Source organism: Pogonomyrmex barbatus, unplaced genomic scaffold (genome assembly GCF_055798465.1).
Source record: "Pogonomyrmex barbatus isolate J1 unplaced genomic scaffold, ASM5579846v1 scaffold4, whole genome shotgun sequence".
In the NCBI taxonomy this organism is placed as follows: domain Eukaryota; kingdom Metazoa; phylum Arthropoda; class Insecta; order Hymenoptera; family Formicidae; genus Pogonomyrmex; species Pogonomyrmex barbatus.
This window is the reverse complement of record NW_028297138.1, coordinates 5,673,941-5,683,949: the sequence shown is the minus strand read 5'-3', so window position 1 is coordinate 5,683,949 and position 10,009 is coordinate 5,673,941. Positions and strand designations below refer to the sequence as shown.

General features: G+C 30.7%; 1 long non-coding RNA gene and 1 pseudogene across 2 annotated transcripts; both read left to right on the top strand.

Annotated features, from left to right (window-relative positions):
* Positions 1-2,887: 2,887 nt before the first annotated feature.
* Positions 2,888-4,697, top strand: LOC148935762 (uncharacterized). Of its 2 annotated transcripts, XR_016140162.1 has the most exons (4): positions 2,888-3,202; positions 3,361-3,498; positions 3,606-3,952; positions 4,151-4,697. It is a non-coding gene; the product is annotated as an uncharacterized LOC148935762 (long non-coding RNA). The 2 variants fall into 2 exon arrangements; XR_016140161.1 differs by having other exon boundaries at positions 3,361-3,952.
* Positions 4,698-5,173: 476 nt separating this feature from the next.
* On the top strand, positions 5,174-9,790 carry LOC148935761 (uncharacterized; annotated as a pseudogene).
* Positions 9,791-10,009: the final 219 nt, after the last annotated feature.

Here is a 10,009-nt window from a genome sequence, read left to right as displayed (position 1 = left end):
AATCGTCAAAAAAAATATGCAATATGATATTGATTATTTTATTAATTTTTAATTTATTCGCAATGTCTGATAAAAAAGTATGTGATGAAATTTTTAATTAGCCGGAAAAAAAGTTTATATCTAATTATATATAATTATATCATATCAAATATAAATAATAACGTAAAATAAACGTAACATTTTTTATTTAATTGATCAATCGGTAATGACTTAGTTTACACTTAGCCGTCCAATCCCGGTTCACTTCAAAATGAAATGGATTTAGGGAGTGTTTACACCGGATTGATTTTATTCCGCTAAGAAAAGGAGAAGAAGATTAAAGTGGATTGAAATTAACCCGTTTACACTTAAGAAATATTACTTCATTCCGAAGTGAATCGGGATTGAACGACTGGGTGTAAACGGCTGGATGTAAGTCCGATGTGTCCGACTGGATCTCACCTGACCGTATAGCAATGGGAGCGTTCTGTTTGACCACGTTGCGATTGACTACAGCTATTCACAACGGCCAGTGCTTAGAGGTTTTCCTCTGTTCAAACGCTATGAATGGCGAGTGGTCAATTACAACGTGGTTAAACGGGCTCCACCCATAGCAATGCACAAATTTCTTTAATTTGAAATTTTTTTTTAATAAAAGAAACTTTTCTTTGGGTGTAGTAATATTTACTCGAGGTGATATTTTGTCACAAGTTTTTTTTTATCCATATCTTACAAAGTCACGAAATTTGTTACAGAGTCGGATTTTGCAATTTGGTTCTTAAAATAATATAATAAGTAAGATTATCTGTGCTATACTGCACTATAATGCAGTATCGCTGCAACTTTAAACGTTCCGGTTTACAATAGATGATTTAAGCCTTAAGCCATAAGAAATTGAGCAATCATAGTCGATTATTTTTCTATTCTTTGACTATGATTTGTCATTTTTGAAAAATTTATGAAAAATAATCAAATATATTTAAAAAATAATATATATTTGTATAATTATTTTTAATAAGTTTATGTAACATTGAAAAGAATAGAACATTAAATAAAATGGAAAAATGATTATCTTAAAACGATTATCTTGAACAGATATAAACGATTACGATTTACTTCGATCACAATCTAAAAAAGGGGGCTGACTTCAAAAACTGAAACGATATATGAAGGCGGTTATGTATCGGGTAAGGTCCATTTGATCATGTTGCAATTGACAGCTACTCATAGCGTTTGAACAAAAGAAAACTTCTAGGCACCAACCACTGTGAATGATTGTGATCAATGTAGTCAATGTAGTCAAACGGGACGCTCCCTTGTGTATCTGCCTATGATTCAATTTCTATGGGTCTGTTCTTTTTAGCTGAACTGGCTGTACTAGTTCAAAGTTTATCTTTCTTCTTCTAGTATAAGGGCTGCAGCACACACTTCTGCATAACGCATAAAAAAATGAACCAATCATAGTCCTCCATTTCTACCCTATAATGGAAATAAAAGATTCTGATTAGTTAATTTTTTTATGCGTTATGCATTATGCGTTAGGGTGCAGTCACATGCGGCATAATTTGCGTAAGCGTAACTTGCGCCGATCAATCATATCGTTTCACTTGAACATCAGATTCCGCCTAGTTACTGTGTGCTGTTTACGCTATTATTGTTACGCTGAATTTAATTTTTTTGCGGAAGAAACACACACGTAGTAAATAATCAGAATAATCAGAGCTTTTCGGCAAAATGAATAAAGATCAAATCAGGATAAGTTAATTAATTAATATAATGATTAATTAAATCAATTAATTAATAATAAATATATATGTTTATATATATATATATATATATATATATATAAATTAATTTATAATGTTTTTCAATGCGTGGCCCAACAATATCTAACAACTGATTAAACATTTCTATGGACATTCTAGAATAATTGTAGAACATTTCGTAATCTTCAAATTATATTTCTTTGACCAGATTGTCACTGTCATCCTGTAATAATCTTCGTCTTTCTGCGAATATCGGACACATCCACATTCTATGATGACTTTTTTCCTGTTGGTATACCATCAGTTTTCATATTCCAAACAATTTTAAAACGTATCGTCTAATTTTCTATTGTTGAGATTGTTTCATCTTCTTCCACTTTTGCCATCGTTTCCATATTATTAATAACAACACGTCAGAGTTCATAATGACTTCTGAATACATTCTCACAGATTAGGTTCACATCTACTCGACTTGTTTGCACACATACTTGTAGATAAAGTCTCGATTCCCCATGCATACTTTTCCAGATACGCAGATTACAAATTAGTTTAGCATTTCTATTAGAGAGTATAACAGAAATCCTAATCAGCAATTGGTTGTATTAATTACGCATTTCTCGAAATTTCGCGAAATATGCTCTATGTGAAAGAAGGCTTTCAGAATGGTGTAATGTGTTTTAGTAAAATACTAAGATTTAGTAAAATACTAGAATACGCAGATTACGCTTACGCAAGTTACGCGGCATGTGACGACACCCTTATGCAGAAGTGTGTGCTGCGGCCCTAATGCCTGTTTCTACCAACGCAGTTTAAAGAGTTAATCCCTAGTGACATTCGGTTAATCAAAATTTAACGAAATATTGGTTTCAACCAACGATTTGCTCAAATTTAAACTTATGTAAATTGAGTTTTTATTAAATTTATTAAATTTAATAAAATTTATTAAATTTAATATTTATTAAATTTAAATGGTCGATTTTGGCCATTTAGAAGTAGTTAAACTGTGATTAAAAAATATAACTAGTAATTTTAGATATGACACATTATAATATTATATTGGGTACTTTCCAACAACGTACACAGGCGATACCGTGTAACACAGTGTCTACACTGGTGCTTTCCATCTATGACACAGAGAGACACAGAATGACACTGTGAAACACAACTCGATCCTAAGTTTGGACGCCGTGTCGGATGTCAATAGCGCCAACATATCGAGCAAAATTATTTTTTTAAGTGTGATATTAATATACATTCCGGTCATTATTGTCATTTTGGATGCGTTCCGTTTCTTGCATGATGCGCATAATGCATCATTTATCCTTGTTTAATGTATTGTGATAAGAATAAATGATACATCACGCGTATCATGCGAGAAACGGAACGCATTCTTTATCTGCAAAAAAAAATGTTTTCGTCGCATTCGAATAACGTAGTACCGAATCCGGAATTCTTAGGTAATCAATATTCAGTTTTTTTTTATTTAAAGAAATATATAAGCTTAAAAACATTACTATCTATTAAATCTTGATATAGATCTTGATATAGATTACGTATTTATTGATGACCCATTATTAGTACAAATTCTAAAATTCTTCTTGGATTTTTATTGCAGATATGTTCTTTTGTTGGCATTGTAAAGGAATTATTTCTACATTAGATGATGTTAAGCATTATGCTTGTTTCAAAGGAAAAGAAGTTTTCCTTGAAAGAGAAAAGAAATTATACTCACCTGAAATGAATGAGATTCCATGTAATGTCAAATCGAAAAGATCATAGTTATTTCACAAATATAAAATAAAGCGCTTTGTAGCCAGGAATAAAATAATCAATACATATAATTACTTAAATTTATTTTAGTAAATATCAATAATTCTTCAAAAAAATGCACTGGCAATAATGGATGAAAAAAATGGGCTCATGTTTATGCGTGATGGTCTTCTCCTACGTCTTTTATGCTTTCTAGTGAGCGTGTTTAGTAACTTATGTGTTCCAATTAAACTCTATAACTGTGTCTTACAGTGTCTCTCTGTGCCACACTGTGTAACACCAAACTCTCTTTGTTGGAAAGCACCCATTATCGTTCTCGAATGACGAAGATATTATTAAACAATTGAACAGAAGGGAATTAATCAACATGCAAATTATAACAATGAAATTGTTAATGTGGCAGTACGAACAGAAATGATTTATAATTATTTTGCCAAGTATGTAAAGTTTTTATCTGAAAATTTTTATTTAATATTTTCTTTGTTTAGCTAGTAGATTAGTTGGTTTGGTTAGTAGATTAATATGTAATTTGAATTACATTAATATTAGTTATTCGTATTACAAAATACACTTTAATTATAATTATAATTATAAATTATTTATTGTATTGAAAAACTTTTTTATTTCTTTTTCAGCCTTTTGTGATAAATTAATAAACTATTATCTTACTATATTTACTATACTTAAATTAATATAACAAAAATATAAAATATATTACTAAAAGTAAATATACTCAAAAGTAAAAAAAAACTCAAAACGAAAAATAATACGAAGATCAAGCTATGAGCTAATAAAGCTAAAATATTGATGTAAAAAATATTGATGTAAAAAAACAAAAAAAATATTTTATCTATGTAGCAGGAAAGAAATACCACAGTATGAAGTATCTGTGTAACAGAATTAAATAGAACTAAGATAGATATATTATAAATTTTAATCATTTTTCAACATTTTTCTATTTTTTAACATTGTTCTTTTATCATTTTCCATAATTTGATTCTGTTATTTGTACTTATTATGCATTCATTAATTTATTGTTTAAACTTTAGTAATATGTATAATTATAAGAAAAATAGTTATACTTATTTATGTTATTTTATTTTAATTTTCAAAAACTCTTATATAAAATTATGAAACGTAAACAGAATAAAATAAAATAAAATAAAATATATTAATCTGAAATGATTCTTATATTGCTTATATTAACCTTTACTTATATTAACACAAATATTTTGCATTATATATTTTATATTAAAGTTATTACAATTATCATAAAACTGCAAACATTTTTTATATATTTCTTATATTAAAAAAAAAAAACATTTATACTTTAAAATAAAATTTCCAGTTATTATCACAAAAACAAAAACATTTTTGTAGAAAAACTTATACTTTAAACTATAACCATTATCACAATTATTTATCGCAAAAGAAGAACATTTCTTATATTATTGTAGAAACATTTCTATTTCAAACAGAAACATAACTATTATTAATTATTTATTACAAAGAAAAATATTTCTTATATTATTATAAAAATATTTTTACTTAAATATAACAATCACACAATTACTATTTTTTGTTATAAAAATATTATATTAATTCTTATATAAAAAATTTATGTTTGTTATTTATATTTTCTGTGTTTATTTTTAATTTAATTTTTATATTAGATGTATAAAAAAGTTCTGAGCTTTAGATACAACCGAAATAACAATTTAAATTTTATATACCTTTCCGCCCTTTTGCGGTTTTAAAGCGTTGACATTTGGTCTTCTAAAATGCCATACAGTTTGGCGTTTGATGCACATAACCTCAAAAATCAGTAGTGTTCACGATAGTAATAACAAAAGAGCATATTCGATTTTCCATCCACTTCGCGTTTCATCTGAAGAAAAATGCTGCTGAAGCCACTGCAATGATTTGTATTGTATATGGAGAGAACGCTGTAAGTCATGCTACATGTAAAAGATGGTATCAAAAATTTCGTCAAGGAGATTTCAGTCTTGAAGATGAACCGCATGTTGGACGCCGTCAAAAGATTGAAACGGACGAATTGCAAGCACTGCTGGATATAAACTCTGCGCAAACTGAAAAGGAGCTTGCAGAACAGCTTGGCGTTACGCAGCAAACCATTTCCGTACGTTTACATACGATGAGAAAGGTTTGGAAGGAAGGCAGATGGGTTTCCGCATGAATTGTGAATGTGTAAAAGACAACAAAAATCGTCGGCGTGACACTGCACTCACTTTGTTTTCAAAGTTCCGGAAAAAAGATTTTCTGCACAAAATCATTACAGGCGATGAAAAGTGGATTCTTTATGATAACCCTAAACGTAGAAAATCATGGGTTGACCCTGGTCAACCTTCGACATCGACGCCAAAGCCCAATATCCACGCCAAGAAGGTTTTGCTCTGTATCTGGTGGGATTGGAAAGGTGTGTTGTATTACGAGTTGTTATAACCGGGTGAAACAATCACGGCAGACCGCTACCAACAACAATTGACCAATTTGAGCGATGCATTAGAAGAAAAGAGGCCATTTACTGGCCAAGGACGTCGTAAAGTGATCTTGCTTCATGACAATGCTCGACCACATGTTGCGAAAGCGACTCAGGACCATATCTGTGCGTTAGGCTGGAAACTTCTCCCGCACGCGACGTATAGTCCAGACATGGCGCCTTCCGATTACTACCTATTCCGGTCGCTGCAGCATCATTTGGCTGATACACATTTCGTGAGATTTGAAGAGATACGAAAATGCATTGATTGCAATGACTTTATCGCTTCGAAGCCGGTGAGCTTCTATCAAGGAATTCGCAAGCTACCCGAAAGATGGCAAAAGGTCGTTGATGCAAACGGGGAATATTTCGCTGATTAATATTTTTTTGTTTGTTTTTGAATAAAGATTGAATTTTACAAAAAAAGCTCAGAACTTTTTTGTATACCTAATATTATCTCTTTCCAATATTATGTTTTTTGTGTATTTACATTACACATACCATTAGAGCCAATATTGGACCAATCAACAAGCTGCAATAAGTTTACTGAGTTATGACATATAAGTTTAGCTAAATGTTTACCACATAGGTCCGGTTTCATAACTTTCAGTTTAACTCGAGTTTAGCTGAACGGCCGTTAAAGTTGACGTTGGCGTTAAATATATTGCATTCTACAACTCATTTTTAACCCTAGGTTCGTAAACCTATATCCTATTCACTGAAACTCAAAATATACGCTTCTTTCTCCTTAAACATGAAATCTGATTGATTAGCTGAGATTTTGCAAAGGAGATGGTAAAAGCATGGCGGCAAAGAGATCTGATGTTTAATTTTTTACAATTTGCAATAAACATTGATTCCTTGAGAAGTGTGATTCCTTTTTTTAAAATGAATTTTTCGTCTGAAAAAGAAATGTCCATGAAAGACAATCCAAATAAAAAGCGGCTACCAAATTTTACGACAGATGAAAAAATAACTTTAATTCAAATCATCGATAATAAAAAAAATTATAATTGAAAGCAAGCAAACAGACGGTTAACTGTTAAAAAACGGGTAACTGTTAAAGAAAAAGAAAAATGTTGATTAGATATAAATCGTGAATTTAATAGCAAGTGCATACAAGCAAATCGAAATGTGACATCGTTAAAAAATTGTTAGGACAATTTAAAAAAAGGAAACATTTTGCGGAAAAACATAAAGAAATTTTCGCAACAGATATATAAATGTAGAATTTATTATAAACGTATATATGAGCATACTGTATACAACTATTAATTAATAATTGACATATATAGGCGGAAAGATGAATGTCCCTGATGACCTGATAGCTGAAAGAATCAAAAGTGTTATTCAACCATCAGTTGATAGTTTATAAAATCCATTCGACAGCAATTATGTAGCAAGTATATATTTTATACGTTTTGAAATAATTTTTACATTAATTATTACTGTTATTATTACTGTTTATATTTTTATTATCAATAGCAATTATCCTTTGTGAATGACAACCTTGTCAATAATAAATATTCTCAATTATAATGCTGTTTTATAATGCTACATATACCTACTGTTCTATTGGATGTGAAATTTCAGGTTCTATAGCTTCCAACACTTCAGTAATGCATTCTTTTGATAATCGGAATCGAGCGTGAAAATCTATCATCAAATTCATAAAAATGAATAGGTCTTCTAACATTATTTGGCCTTCGATTAACAATATTAGTAAAATCTTCATCATCTGATGTCAATAATACAAAAGCCATATTATATATAAATTTTCGAATTTTAATGAATCTTGAAAGTACTTTTCGATATATTCCGTAAAATGTAATACTCAATTCAACATAATGAAGTACACAACAGTAATCTCAAAAGAGAGTATATTATTGCGAAACTTTCAAAGCAATTTCAGTAGTGCCATGGTCAATATATATATAATTGAAAAATGTTGATATTATCGACTCTTTTGACTGTACTGAGAATAACAAAGGGAAGAAAACGTTTATTTATTACTGTTATTATGATGAATTTAATTTTAAATTAATAGTTCCTTTTACGAACTATTAATTTAAAATTAAATCCATCATAATAACAATAATAACAGCATAATAACATGATAATAAATGAATGTTACCTTTATAGACATATAATATAAACCCCGCATACCATATACTCTTCTATACTACCAGTTGAGTTTGGCCATAGACATAGTATAGATAGACCGAGCATGCTATATACCAGGCAATGGGCGACATATGCGAAATCCCTGTCATAGACATAGGCTGTGTTAGCAGAGAAAGCAGATCAGTGAGCGCTCAGTGATTTTTCAATATGATTGTTCCTTGCCTTTAGGTCTTCGTTGAATGTAAGTATAGAAACCAATCATAACAAAGAATCATTGAACGCTCACTGATCTGCTTTCTCTACTGAACGCAGCCATAGTCCCCACTTAATATTTTTCCTTTTTCTGTTAGAGAGAGAGAAAAAAATTAGGTGTTGTTTCTTCTCACTCGCACATGTCGCCCATTGCCTGGTATATAGCATGCTCGATCTATCCATACTATGTCTATGGATTTGGCAGAACCGTGAGAGAAGCAAAATATCGGGGAATATCTGTCCTTTACTGCGCGCGCATTATTGACAAATAAAAATGGCCTACTCGAGGATCATCTGATATCCGTAGCAATATACTTGTATTTAAAATGAAATAATATATTTTTAAGTTTATTGAATACGAAAAAGAAAGTTTTAATAGAGTAAAGCTATAAAGAATAATATAACTATCTATCACGACTGTTATATAATCTGTCAATAGATCATCGCGTATCTTATCTGCGCAAAGAGAAAGAGAGAACTTCCCCTATATTTTGTCTCTCGCAAATCGTTCTGCCAAGGACTGATATATATAGCTAATGCTGAGTCTATTATATATGTCTACGATTATCCTCCTTTTGTTATTCTCAGTATAACCAAAATTGATTATATGATTGATTATATCAATGTTCTTCAGTTATTCTCGGATTCTTCCGGGACTCCATTAGTGGACACGAAAATTTTCCTATGGTTATCGCTCTTTAATAGTATTTCGTCGTGGTTCTGATAATACAAGTTAAAGATGCATTTGGGATATACTCATCAAGATATAGAAATATTCCGAGTATATTACATGTAGGCTGTGTTTCCCTTTTTACTGGTAATACTGGCAGTACTGAAAAATTGTTCCGTTATTAGCATACATGCTACGGCATCATCTAGTTCCATCAATGACGTCATAAATGACAACCATATTGCCACTGCGACTACTGCAGCTCTCGAGGTGAGGCAGTACAGTGCAATATGACGTCGAACGCGCGAAAAATAAATTTGTTAGATGCTGAAACAAATAAAATATTTACTTTATATTTAAAACAATTACAAACAATAAATGTTTATTTTCTAAACATTTTATACATATAACTACACATTAGTTATATTTATAATTAGTTATATTTATCTTACCAAAAATGGCTCTTAAACTCCACATCTGAGTATTTAGTTATCACGTCCATATAATTTTTTATACGCGGTCGAACTAGAAGTGGTATTCGTATTATTTTTATTTGTTCTTCTTCTTCTTCGGAATCGCTCTCGCTATTATTTTCATTTAAACTTTCTAATGCTATTAAGCATATTGAAAGTTTCGAGTGTTTGTTCATCTTGTCTATAACGTCTACAACTGTTACAGTCCACTGCAGTTCCGAAATACGACGTCATGCTACTGGCAGTACTACAGTAATTTCGGAACGACTACGGCAGTGAACTATCATGACGTCATTATGATTGCACAGTAAAAAGGGAACACAATCATAATTAGGAGATCAATTATGTAACTTTTCCCCTAGGGCGGAAACGTGAAAAATGAAAAGTTTCATTTTTCATGTGAACTTACGATCATGTACGATTTCGGGATTATATAATTCTCTCAAATGTGAAAATGTGAAATTTTTCACGTGAA